Source organism: Acanthopagrus latus, chromosome 18 (genome assembly GCF_904848185.1).
Source record: "Acanthopagrus latus isolate v.2019 chromosome 18, fAcaLat1.1, whole genome shotgun sequence".
Taxonomy (NCBI): Eukaryota; Metazoa; Chordata; class Actinopteri; order Spariformes; family Sparidae; genus Acanthopagrus; species Acanthopagrus latus.
The window spans coordinates 28,673,628-28,688,251 of NC_051056.1; the positions used below are offsets into that span (position 1 = coordinate 28,673,628).

The window sequence follows — 14,624 nt, forward strand, 5'->3', positions numbered from 1 at the left end:
AAGATGATTTAGCAAAAATATGCCGTCATGGCCACAGATTTCTGGTTGATAACTTTGTAACGTGAAACGTGTAATTCTGCAGTTTACACAGCAACTGTCTAGACCAAATTAACTGTTACATGACGACTTTCCAGGAGTTGTAAAAAATTATGCCACAGTATTATAAACCACTATACACAGTGCTGTTTTCGGTCTGAACTCACATGGAGACTTCGGGCAGCGACAGTCAGTCCTGAGCACTAGTTGGCCCTTGTTTTCAGTGACAGTGACAGAAATAACTCCGAGAAACGAAAAATGCTGGGAGGTCACTGTAGTATCCTTCATTTTGCCCGTTTAGCTCAGCATGACCATACTAATTGCCTACGCTTCTTCATCTTTGCCATATGCAAATCTTTATCAGATAAATTCTTGATTAGAAGTAACTATAATAGCGAGAATGTGGTCAAAGAACGCAGCTTCATCATTCCTATCACGCAGCCACAGAGCGTACTAGCTAGCTGGCCGGCGGCTGTAGTCTTTGCGGTGTGTTCAAGTGCAGCTTTTTGGCTGAGAAACAGTCGACTCTTGTCACAGCCAATTCTGTGATGTCTCTCTGGTGTGTCTGCGCCCTGAAACTATATTCCTGATGTGTCAAACTTCTATTTTTCTAACCCAAACCAGTGTTAAAGACAACACAGATGCTTGCCTGTTATTCTGATCAGTTTTCTGTAAATGCAAATGTCTTATTTTAAAGACGAAGTAAATATTTGACTATGAGAAAACCCTTTCTATTTCTTTTAAGAAACAGAGGAGACAATGATCAACATAAAAACGTGGAGGGTGTATGACAGTGCGTGTTATGGAAACAGACCTATTTGGAAATCCGTACCTATCTTAATTCACAATAATTTTTCGATAATGACTCTACTGCAGAGGCAGCACCAGTATATTTAAATAAGCTCGTCGTATATCAGATTTCAGTTTGTCTTTAAAAGCAGCACCTGCTCAAAACCACAGATGAGGGCCAGACAGCGGTCTGCAGGGAGGCAGCAGTTAAAGCTTAATGTCCTTTAACAGAAAGGTCACAGGTTTAATACCTGTGCTACTGTTTGACCCTGTGAAGTTTGCTTCAGAGACACATTTAACATAAATACTGTCAGGTAACTGGATACTAAACACACAGCAACCAAACAAGCTGAAAAAAAGAGCAGGAAATATTTATGGAGGACCAAATGATGTAAAACTGGAGCAACAACACCAATAAAAACATAACCTGAATAATATAATTTATACTGTGAGATCCCTTCCCTCATACAATTAATCTAAGTTATTAAAATAACCACTGCAGATGTGAGCAAAACACTTCAACAAATACAAAAGCACATTCATATTTCATAGACAATTTCACTAAAACGCTGTTTTGAATGCTCAGTGAACTGCTTAATAGCCTCAGCGCCACCAAAACAAAGTTCAGAACCAAATGTGAAGATTAAATATTCACCTGAGGTTATAAATAAATCAGAAAAATGTCCTCCATCTTGCATCATGTTGTTAAACCCCAAATATAACAAAGAGATCAAAGCAGCTAAACTCTGCATATTCTATCACTGCTGGCCAAGCTGTCATGGTCAACCAACATCAGGAGGGTAGAAAGTGACAGACAGAAAGGTCGGACCGCAGGAATCCTCTTCTGAAGTCAAGATCGATCAGATTTCTGTGTCAAGTCTATGAACCCCAGGACGGGAGACAAGCTAAAAAAGGAACATATCAAAGTACACCTGAATCAGGTAAAACCAAAAGAGGTAAAATAGTCTTCACAAACAAACTGATCTTTAAATTTGTAAGTCGACTGTGTCTGTTGACCTTAAACAGGTAGAACAAGCAGAAAAATACCTCTGACCAACCATGCTGAACCACCTGACCTCTGCTCTCCAGCCCACGCCCATGTCCACAGAACCGCCCGAGAATGAACGCCTGGTATTTCTGTATTTGACAATGGTGTTGACTTGTTGGCTCCATTCTAAAAACATGCATCCCGTGATTGTGACATATGCGTAACTTCCTTGTACTCTTCAGCGTGTGCATGACTTGTCACACTCAAACAAGCACACACCTAAAAAAAATAGGACACAAGCAGTGAAGGTGTGAGTGTGGGCTGAATCTGCAGGACACAAACAGATACAAATCTGTTCCATCCATCACCAAACATACGACTGAGATCCTTATCTGCTCTGTCACCAATGGAATGAAAACAACTTGTCACACTGTGTCCACGAGTTCATGAGACAAACTGATATAAACCTACCAAGAGAAATAAGCACCCGACTGTTGTGGGCTTATCAGGTGTCTTCAGGTCTGTTTATAGTGTGTCTGTTAGAGTTAATCACCCCTAAAAGTGTATCTAAGGTTGGGCTTCGACAAATGTCCTGAAATGGAATGCGGGCTGAAATAACTGGTCTTTCAGGTGGACAAGAATAACACCATCGCAGATGATCAAGGAGGAGCTTAAAAAGGCTGAACACAGTGATAACTAGTTGGAATTTGGGATATGCAGGAGAGAAAGTACAAATAAGTTGTTTTAGATGGTCAATTACTACGTCTCCATGTTCTTCATTATGTTCTTATTAAACCTGCTACCTGTTACGGTCAAGTTATCTAGATCAACACTGTTTCTGAGGTCAGAGGCACTTCGCTTGGCTAACCAGTTCATTTCGTTTCAAGCTTCAATCTAAGTTACAGATGTGGTGCAGAGACTAACAGACTTTTAAAAATCGGATAACAAGCACGTATGTCAGATGCTCGTCATGCAGTGATGTGAGAGCTGATCTGCCAGCTCCCCTCGCTGGTGACCCGGACACAGTTTTCACAGCTGGGCGAGACAGTAGGAGGCTGCTGTCAGAGCAACAGCAGGAAGTGGCACTTTGGCTTTGGTCTATAAAACAACAGAAAACGGGGAAAACTGTCCATCGGTGTTTCCCAAAACCCAAGATGACGTTCTTAAATGTCCTCAGCTTGGATGTAAGAATTTTGCTTTTCAATGTTATTAGAAAAAAAGGCTTTAAGGATGAGAAATGAATTCTTTTTGGGTGCATATTATCTCAGGGCAACTGCACAACTGTGTTGCATCTTCCATTCTATGTACAGGTGGTGATACCATGCACACAGTTAAGACTTTTACCTTCATGATGCATCACCTCGTTGAAATTATCTTATTTTTCAACATTAGGTTAGTTAGCCATCCAGAAAGCTGCATAACAGGAAGTCTATCTAAACCTGCTTAACACGAAGCTCAGTTCTATGTTGGTCTGAGTGTTTTCAGCCACACATGTACAATATGCATAGTTGCATCAGAGAATGCAAGCAATTGCAAATAAAAGCCTGTGGTCTGAAGCATACACAGCTCCCATTAAAACCCACAAACAAACACGCACACACACCTAATAAGGCTGAAGGTTAAGTGCTGTAAATATTGACCTTTAACCTGCTTCTGCATATTTTAAGCTATCAGCCATTAGCAGTGACAGTGAGAGGTGAGGACTGAGGGCCACCATGACACCAAGGTCAAAAGTAAACACAGAAATATGTAGACAATACGCACAACAGGAGGAGAGTCCTTTCCTGTCGGTTTCTTTAACGGAGTTTGACTGTTTCTTTCTATATTTCACAATGGCTCTTAACTACATTTTAGATATATGTGCATACTGGGAAATAATCTGCAAAAATGTGCAGGTCAGCATTTAGACGTCGGCCTTTTCTGTGCATTTAAGCACTTGCTGGGCAGTTCCCTTCACATGCAGTTTCTCCAAAAGGCACCTTTACTCAACATCTTTGGGATTCTGCTGGTCAACCAAGTTAATTTCTACTTAGTAAGTCTTTAAGTAAGTAATGATATTCTCTAGACAAAACATGGTAACAATAGAAAATGGGTTATTAAAAAAAGGCTTTCTGGTCAAATTTTTTATGCAATATTTATGCAATATAAAAATAACAATTGTAAAAGAATAATACTACATGACATGAGTTAGAATTCAAGAATGTCTTCCAATGAAACATGAAGCATGTTGTTGCATTTCAAACTCTGAATCTGAGCCAAGCTTCCTCTTAGTCTGTCTGTCGACCTATTTACCTTTGTGTCAGACATTTAACTCGGCTGTAAACACACCCAACATTTTTAAGCTCTCAAACATTTTACCAATGCAGCATTTGACCTACAAGTTGATCTTCGTGCAAACAGCCATGCAGACAAAAAGCGAGCTACTCAGTGTCGTTTTTGCCCTGCAGCTGTACACAACTGGATGTGGTTGTGCACACTACCCACCTTTCTTTACTCTGTCAGTTTATTTACCATGCAGTGCTGCTCACCATGCAACTTGTCTATTTGCTTGTTTATCTGTGCTGTTTGCACAATGAACTCTCTTACATGCGTCCTCATTACTGCTGTGTCATTTGTCAATAATTAGTTGACTTTCGTATCCAACAAACCCACTTCTCTCTGGGGGTAAACTGCATGTATGTCAACAGCAGATGGAGAAGGATATTAGTGAGCCTAAATCGAGGAACGAAAACATAATAATCCATTCACTGAAATGTACATGAATTAGTGATTTGATTACTACAAATTATTAATTTGCAACTCAATCTATTTTATTCCCTTAAAACACATAAGTCAAAGTCAAAACGGGGAAGTAAATGATTTAAGGAAACCATTTATGACAGCGACTGGCAGCTGAATGCCAATTATCTCTGGGAAATAATTCAGTAATATTTTGGCACGACCAGAATTAAATTCTTTAGTAATAGAAAATGAACTAATTTGAGGTCAAGAAGACTCAAGCTACTAAGTAGTGGTGAATAAATGATAAACTTGTGGGCACAAAGTACTAATTAAAGTGCAGAAATTATCCAAAGTTTCACTTTTGATAGCCTCCAGGTTTGCAGGATATGGTGGACAAGCATTCCTTCGTAGTTTTAAAATCTTTGATAATCTTTTACAGGCAGATATGAGCAGGTCATGTCAGGATGGGAGGCGTGCATGAAAGATGGATGAAAGGAAAAACCAAAGAGATGAGGCAACGTCATGGAGAATGAAAGAACATCAGAAAGAGAACGGCAGAGGCAGATTAGAGGACAGAAAGCAGCGGGGGGATAGGAAGTGACAGAGAAAGAAAGAATAAACGAGGTGAGGAGAGGCAGAGTGGGGGTAAAAGATTGAGGCAGTAAAGCCAGTGTTTGCCCTTGAATCAACAGCAGCAGTTCACTGCCTTAGCCTAGTTTAGCTGCTCCTCCCAGGCTAGCCCTGTCAGTGATGAATTAATAAGCACATGTCTTCAGGGGACACAGGCCTTTTCAGGCCTTGTTATCTCGATCTGTAGCACCAGAATCTTCCCTTCATTTATTTTGAGGATACAAGGAAGGTCCAACAGAAAATACGATCCTTTTAAAAGACTTATTCTTATATTATAAATTGCAGAAAAATTTGTGATCTTAAATAATCGGTCCAACTATTCATCATTAATTATTCCTTTGAAGCCTGAGGTGACAAACTGATCTCGTGCTTGTTCCATATGCTCAGACCGGTTCAGCCTCCCATATTTATTAGATGGCTGAGATAATTAGTTGACTTACAGAAAATTAGAATTTAGTTACTTGGAAATTGTTTGAGGCACCTTTCATGAAAAAATGTGAAATGGAGAGAAGAAGAGATTTGCTGCTTTTCTTTGTGATTAAATTTATCATTTTGTGTTGTGAACAGGAGATTTTAATTACAGATTTTTTTTTTTCAACAGACCAAACAATTAATCAACTCATCATGTAAATAATCTGCAGATACCTCAACGATGAGGATCATCAATATTTCTGGTCCGAATCTCTGGCACATCAATCCGATTTCTGTTAATCTAAGAGAAGATGCGAGGGTGCCGACACTGTAATCACTAGTCTCACACATCCTATGCACGCTGTACAGTTACACCCCAGTGCAACCAAAGCCTTCAGCTAGCACTTAATTGCCGCTACACACTTCCACAGCCAGGGTTAAGTGGCCTGTTTAATAGCATTTGCTGAAGGAAGAGGGAGTTTCTGTGCACTAGCGGTCTTCCAGCCTCAAGCCTGCTTCACCGCGCTCCAGGTTATCTTAGTCTTCACCCTCTCATGTCATTCTCACTACATTTTTATGATGGGCTGTCATACAAATGCCTCGAAAAAACAGGAAAATAACATCCATTCTTTGCTCGCCTGAGGGGCTGTGACACTGCAAAAAGCCTGCACGCCTACAGTGGAAACAAGTGCAGCTCTGTGTTGGTAACTGGAGGAGTGGAGCAATTTGTTCAGGACATTTGCATGAAGTTTGCTTGGTTGCTCACTGGGTGAACAGTCATGTAGACTCTTCTTTGTTTTTCTGTCTATCTGCTTATTGACTCTTTAAAAACAGTCAAAATGACTTTTTTTCAGAAAAAACAAAGAAAAGCTTTAGACCACAGCTACTTCTTACACCAAAGCCCAATCGAATATCTGCTCATGCAACTTATTTGCATGTGGGCTTCAGGATCTGACATGAGCTCTATTTTTAGTCTTTGATCTTTAAGTAATCAAAGCAAGCAATGAACAGTGGAACACCTCAGATAAAGGATTAATTTAAAGCATACCTGTACATTATATACATTCAGTGAAGCTCCATTATCATCACTGACATTTTAGAATCATTTTTATGTAGAAGAGATCTTTCTCTATGTTTCCACAGTGATTGTTTGTTTGTTTGTCAGCAGGATTATACAAAATCTGCTGAACAGATTTCCAGAGTGTTTTCCAATATTTTTGTCAGTTTCTCAAGGAATAAAACGTAGATCACGATGAAAACAATCCAGCGTATTTAGGTGGCTGAAATCCCACAGTTAGTACAAAAGGGGGGTGTTGAGCCTCGGTGGAGGTTTGTGCTCAACTGAGTGCAGCTCTAGTTGTTTATAGGTCAACTACAAAATTGAGTCACTCGTGCACACTGGCTTAAATAATAACCTCAGGTTTTCTGGTCAAAGGATGGCTCCTCACACCATCGAGTAGTCTAGAGTTTGCGAGTTCCAATCAACTAAAATGTGTCAAATGAAAACTAAACTCAAACAGACTGCACATGGACATTAAATATCACACACAGCCGCTTCATGTGATAAAATTTTGTTCCACCTTTGTGCTGCCAAAGAGCTCCGCTGTCATACTTCTGTAACACTCGGGCTCAGATAACGCTTAACGTGTTGAATGCATTATCTGTGCATAAACAGGGATGGGTGTGGAGTGCTAATAATACAACCATCTGCACTGTTTAAATCATCTATGTCATGTCATTTTTTATTACAACACTGATAATGTGACATTACATTTTCTGGAAAAATTATGAGGAAACTAGATACAAGAACCAGACGAGGATATCTGTTTTGATGGCTGTTTAATTAGCTGATCAAAGTAAAGATCGAATAAAAAAAATACAACATGGCCATAAAGCCATCAGTCTAAATGATTTACCAGGGCTCAGAATCAGCACCCGCCACCAGCTGGTAGATTTGTTTTATCCATCAGCCAAAAGAGGCACAATGATAATCCACTGAGCGGCTGGTAGAAAGTGAACATTCACAAACCATTCGCCTAATTTTGCACCCTGTTTGCAACATTGTCCACAACACTAACGCACCTTACTATGTTAAAAGGAAAAGCTACCACAGTTTTAATGATACTTAAAGTTTATATAATCTCATAGTATATAACATCATTTGACATAAACCCTCGCACAGGCAAAATATTAACGAAAACTGTAGATGAATAAAAGTTGAGAAAATGTATCTGAATGAATGAATATTCTAGTCTGTTTATTTATATGTAGGTATGCAATATTACAGTCAGCTGAGGATCTGGATCAGCTCACAACACAGGGGTCAATATGCTGTGACAGTTATTCTCTCGTTATTTAGCCCTGAGGCATAAAATGTGCACAAAGTGTTTCACTGTAAGTCAAAACACAAAACCACAGTTCGCAGCCACATTGCTGCATCGTGGACCAAGTGTGATCCAAACCTGAGCAGAGCAGAACTGGGCTCAGCCTCGTCTCAGACCACGACATCGAGCTTTATTGATTTAGTATTGATGTTAATCAACTCTCTCTCTTGTTCTGTCTCATGCTGATGGAAATTTCCAGACCACTGCACACTAAAATACCAGCCAGTATGCTTCTGCCTCTGCTGCATTAAAAAAAGATCCCTCTCCATCTGTTGTCTTTATATTCCGTACATGCCTGACAGCTCTATGAAAGCAGCGACTGTGCAACGGGGAAGTGGGACTAACATGAATCAATAAAGAAATCCCAAGCCTGTGGTTAATTCTCATTGAATAAACCATCTTTGCTCTATTATACGTGGACTGAATGAGACTCAATTAACACACAACAAATACTGCAGTGTACACAGAATAGTACGAGTCCTGTCATTTCCATCTGTGTGTTTCTGTGTGTAAACAATAGATCACAACACCAGCTGTGAGAGTTCGCTGACAAGTGACCGAGCAAACCGACAGTGCAGTTTGAAGGATTTTCTCACAGACCATCCTGGAAGTGACACTTCCTTTACTTGTATGTTAAACTACAATGCCAAAAAATGTATCTGATTATGAGTAAGTGGATATTTGAAGATCTTGATTATTAAAAAAATAATAATAATGTGCAAAGACCTATTTAGGACTCAGGGGCTTTCATTACACCTTTCAGTTTTAAAATATCTTAAAACAGAAAACTGCAGACTTGATCTCCCCCAGCCGGTGTCGGAAACGGTGCTAAAGGTTGCAGATAAAGGCTATGACTGATTGTCATCTCGTATTTCCTGTCATGTGACTAGAAATACTGTGCATCACTGTACAATCTCTCATAGCTTCACACATTCAGCAGATGCTGTGCAGTTGGAGCACATCCCTTAAAACTCCTGAGGTTGATCTCAACCCCAGATTACTTCAGCCAGCTGCCCAGCACAGGATTTTTCCGTCTGTCTTCCTCTTCTACTCGAGCTGCGGCCTTCTGTTTCAGCACAGTACAGAAAAAACTTGACGCATAATAAAGATAATGCGCTTCTGTCTCTTCTAACAGCTACAGTAAAATTAAGAGCTCACTAAATCCCCTGTCATTACCATAGCAACACTTCCTGGGAAAGAGGAGATGACGTCGACACCAGCCACAAAAAAATCCCATTTATCCACTAATACGCTCCACAGATTAGGAACTGAAATAATTAAGTCACACTAGATGTACATATCTGGTTTGGAGCGTGTGAAATGGGCAGAATTTTCTATAACTAAATATTTAATTCTATCTAGAAATCAAATTTAAATTATAGATAAACAATGGGTCAACAATGAAAATGCTCTAAAAACTAAAAAAAAATGTACATTAAGGTTGAATACTTGCTTATTCCATCTTATTCTGCAGATAACAATGTTTTTTGATCATCAGTAAATTTGACTTTATTTTCTCAAAGTATTGATTAACTGTTGGGTCAATACAATTTCAGAAAACAGTACACAACGAAAGGTCTTGTTTTAAACCCAAAACATTCTGTTCAATCTCATGTAAGACAAAGAAAACCTGCAAATACTCACATGGAGCGGGAACCAACTAATCGCACTTATTATTTAACTGGAAAACAAAAAGACTCCAGCAATTAATCAAATATCAAAACAGTTCCTAATTCATCTTTTGTTAATCAACTCATTGATTAATGGACTGACATTTTCAGCTCTGCAATTATCAAAATGTTCCTTTACCATCTGCAAGTATAAATAAATCTTCTTACATTAGTAAAACCCACTTACTGAATTCTCTCCTTGTGACATCTGAAGTCTGTGAATTTACTATGTTTAAATGGACATGCACGTATTCTAAGTGTAGTTTAGTTGTGGATTTGAAAGTAAAATGCTCTTGTGGGCCTTTTTCTCTGATAGGAAGAGTTAACAACACATGAATAAAAGATTTTCCCCCCGTCGAAGCCTTTGTTATTTCAGCTGCCTAATGGAGCATCTCCATTTACACAATCTTTGGGCCAGGTCAGTGCCACACTGCATGAAACTGCCTCCGGCCCGTTCTGACGTCCTGTACACCTGAGGACAGTGCTCCGAGGCTTCCTGATACGTCGTGACATATCTCTTTTCCTTTGTATTAATCAATTTCTATCCAACTGAACTGCTTAGATTGCTCTTTAAAATGTCTTTTATCTTATCCTGTGAAAGAGCAGAAGTTAAGTGTTTAATTATTAAAGCTAATAACATTTTCACCAGTAAAACGTGCCATTATGAAACATATTTCCATACAGGTGTGAACACAAGCAGACGGATTAAATCTGGTGAATTTCTGGCAGCGTGGGTCGGCCTTCAGAGAGATTTGGACCGCATTTGGTTTAGCTTGGCCCCCGTCCACAGAGTCTAAAACAACCACTCACTGACCTGGCAACAACAATCCCACACTGCAGGCAGCTGTGTGGTTATGACACTGCTGTGACTGCTGTGCGTGCATGTGTTTTCCTTCCATATAAAAACTATGGGTCGTCTTACGCACACCGTCTTATCTCACACAGCGGGAGGCTGGAGAGTTTTGACACTGTTGGTATGTGCATACGTGAGAGGCCTCACATAAAGGCTACAGGTTCAGCTGAGGTACGCTTAATGGGATAAGTGCCAGTCATGGCAAGACCTCGAGTGTCTCGGTGACCTTGCGTTTTAATTGCATTGTCACGGAGCTGAATCAACATTTAGAACACGCTGGCTTTCAAACAGAGCTGCACCTGACTGTCGATCAGTCAATTAGTCCACGTAAAGAAAACAAGTTGTCAACTAGTCATTTTTCATAGGCTGATTTTCTCTCTCTTTTCCATCCTAAATGAGGAGTCTTTTGAGTTTGGACTGTTGGCTGGGCGAAATGAGCAATTTGAAGACATGGCTTGTGTGACTTTGCGATGAGCAAATAATAAGTTAGTTGCAGCCCTTATTTAAAATGAGTGAATTTAACAAGATTTTAGCTCTGTAACGATCTTTCAAACTTCTTGTTCTCAAATAAGGATCTGGGATCCAAACTGATCTAGAACTGAAATGATTAGTCATTCAATAAGTCATATGAAAATTCATATATATGTGTGTTCTGGCTTTTTTCTGCATTGAATGAGTCAGTTTAGAGGCAGATAGAAAGGAGGAGAGGATGGTAAGACATGTAAGAAAGTTCCCCGTGTGGAACTGGACAGAGTTGTTGCAGTTACGTGACAAAATATAAAACTTACATCTCACTCCGCTGTAACACACATTACCATTTAACAGCACCGCAAACAGCAATTCAAGTTGAATCAACCCGTCTCTAAGACAGCTCCAACAAAAACTGAACATTATAATCCTCATGAAGCAGGGGATTTATTACAGGGCTGCTGAATTAGACTGCATTAGTTTAACAAGGTGGACCCAATACTCGCTACTAAGTGCATTACACCATCAATCCCAAATGTTTTTTCAATAGCTGACTCAACAACTGTTTTGCTAACATTTTCCAACATCAGCACCACTGCGAGGTTGACCTTTACTCCAGCCTGTCTCTGGTCATATCTCTCTTACACAATAACCAAGATGATTTGCTAACAGGTTAAACTTAACTGAGGTATACAAGATTTTACACAAGCCCCTCAGATAACACTATGGCTCATGTGTATTCTGAGAGCAGCTGCAGTGTAAGTTTAACTTGTTTTTAGGTTTGTTTCTGTAGGTGGAACACAAAAAACCCTGATAAAAACACAGCGCAGACAAAAAGAGCGCAGTCGTCACAAAGAGCATGTTTAACCTCAAATCTTGAGTATGTTTCCTGGTAACTGAACTGTTACTTCTTTACATTTAGTAAATAAATGAGGATCTTCCTTTTTTAGTATACAAACATGCATACATGGACTCATTACCTAGTTGTGCAGAAGCATCACACTTTGCCAGAACACTTAGATACAGTAAATTATCTATTACACAGCACATAATAACTTCCTGTATTTCGGTCGTGAACATAATATTCTGTTTTGACTCTATTCATATATAGAACTGGCAATGTTTTCCTAATATGTTCTCTTACAAGTGCATAATATTTAAATTTCCTCATGTCAATTTAGGTTTAAAATCTGTTTGTAATTCAGATTTGATGGATGCAATCATCATCATCGTAAGGTTTGTTGAAAATAGCCGTGTTGTCAAAAGGCGAAGAACAATTATTTACACAGTAGTATAATGTACCTATTGTTGTTCTGATTAGAGGATTAATAGTTCAGTCTATAAAATGTCTTTATAGCTTGGAACAGGGTAAATTCATCGACTTACAGTCGTAGAAGACAAAGAAAATCAGCAAAGCTTCACAAATGAAAAGCTGGAACCTCAGGCTGGTTGTTATTTCTGCTGGAAAACTACTTAAACAATTAATCGTCTTAAAGCTGTTGGCAGATTAATAGTTGGAGCCTGGACGGTGCATCTGTTGGCCGATTTTAACAGCCAGTATTTGCCTATAACAGACATATTGGTGTTTATGGAGCCTGATATGTAGCGATTTATGAACGTATCATTATAGAACATAATGCAGAGAAATAATACTTAAGTTTACTGTTTCACTGGACTGATGTTATTTTAAATTTCATGGTTAAGCTGTGAAATATCTCATCAGATTATATTGCGGTCGCATGACGCCTAACTACACAATTATTAAACACCTTCTCTATATATTTCTCTAATATATAAAGACACATAAGCACTTTCTAATTAAACATGTATTTTATGGCGTAGAAGAAAAGGGTGTAAATATCATCAGCCTGTTGTAACCACAGATTTTATTTCAGGCTCCTCATTGAAAAAAATCAATTAAAAAAAACCTCAGACTTTGTGCTAACTGATTTCTGGGTTTTCGGACTGAAAAGTGCACTTCTCAATAACCGTTTCAGCGCTACAATGGTGCAAATTAACTGTATTTGTGAATATTTACATGCAAGTATGCAAAATACTGTGTGTGCCCAGTGCAGAGTCTTAAAATATTGTGTTTCTTGATGTCTTCCTGGTTGTTTGTAATGCATCTGTATGCCCCTGTAAAACACTGTTAGTGGCCTTGTGTCTGAATCGTGCAATACAACACATGGTCATTCCTTCATTTATGCCCATAGTACAGTACAGAGCACCATATGGTCAGACCAATCCTCTCTAATTCAGGGCAGTGGCTGCATACGATTATGCAATGTGCAGAGGATTTCAGAGAGCCAGATATGAAAGTCAGCAGCCCATCACATCTTTAAAATGAATTAACAGCCGGGACAAAAAGAAAAAATGTTTAAATAAAAATTCTGTTTCCCCGAGAAACAGCTCAGACAAAATGGGTTCATGACAAAACACCAGAACATTCCAGCACAGACACTTTGGTAACACTGAGCTGGAGCTCCTGAGTGCAGGAGGAAGCTTTTCTAGAAAACAGCCGGAACAGAAAACGAAAGTACCGGCGACAGTTCGGAGGAACAAGAACTTCAGTCAGTCCAAACACAGGATGTGTGTTTCTGTAAACGCTTCTGTTCGATAACCGTTACAAAAAAAAACCCCAAAACCTGGGTGATCCTGAAGTACATCTCACATCCTCCAGACAACTACTGACTACAGACAACTGAACTATTAAACACCACTGACAACAGGATGCACTGCTCGTTCTTGCAAGTAAAATCCTAAATAAATAAATAAATAAATAGAAATCTAATTAAGTAAGACAGTTTTCTCCTTCTGCCTCCGAGTTGAGCTCGCTGTGCCTGCGGAGGAGCCACAGATGTGATGGAACTGCCTCCGTTGCTAACCGTTAGCCGTTAGCTCCCAGTGAACACAAAATGAAGCTTTAAACGCTTCAACACGCGCAAAACACACGTAAATACCAGTCTGTAAATGAAGACAGACCCCCGGCAGACACGTCGACAGACTACAGGTGTGGTACAATCAACCAAAGGTTGTGAAACAAAGCGACAGACACAGTTAGCTTAGCGGGCTAGCATTAGCCACGAAGATGCTGCTGAGTGAGGCAGAAGAAGCGCTGTTAGCACATCGAGCTAATCAGTCGCTACAGGGTACCTTACCAGGTCAAAACAAACAGGGACGCGCAGCTCGATGCATTAATCTCTGGGTTGCTTCTGGAGCCGACGTCTGGACAGACGGACACTTCGACGGGATCAGAGCAGGCGGCGGAGAAATGTCGTCGGGAACATTGCAGAGACACCGGAGAATAATGTGGTTCCTGTTTTTGCTCGGACTGGCTCGGATGCCCGTTTGCAGGTCGCTCGTTGCTTAGCGAGTCTCTCTCTCACTAACACACACACACACACATACACACACACACACATACACACACACACCCTCAGGGGACGAACCTGCCAAATACTGACCCCGCCTCTCTGACTGTGAGCACAGCGGGAGACCAAATACTGACCCGCCTCACACACGGAGACAAACTTCAGCATACACACATCATGTTTTATTCTCTAATCCGTCTTTAACTTTCACTTTGTCATCATTATGGTCGCGTTCAAATACAGCTAATATAATATAATATAATATAATATAATATAATATAATATAATATAACATGATATAAT

General features: G+C 39.7%; 1 protein-coding gene across 5 annotated transcripts in view; it reads right to left on the reverse strand.

Annotated features, from left to right (window-relative positions):
- Positions 1-14,382, reverse strand: part of fam13b (family with sequence similarity 13 member B) — a 70,271-nt gene extending 55,889 nt beyond the window's left edge. Inside the window, exon 1 of one of the 5 annotated variants that reach the window (XM_037076447.1) lies at positions 14,109-14,376. The gene's annotated coding sequence lies outside the window, so the exon portion shown is untranslated. Of the gene's footprint in view, positions 1-14,108 lie in introns of all 5 variants that reach the window. The other 4 variants (XM_037076450.1, XM_037076451.1, XM_037076449.1 and 1 more) reach the window with 4 other exon arrangements.
- Positions 14,383-14,624: the final 242 nt, after the last annotated feature.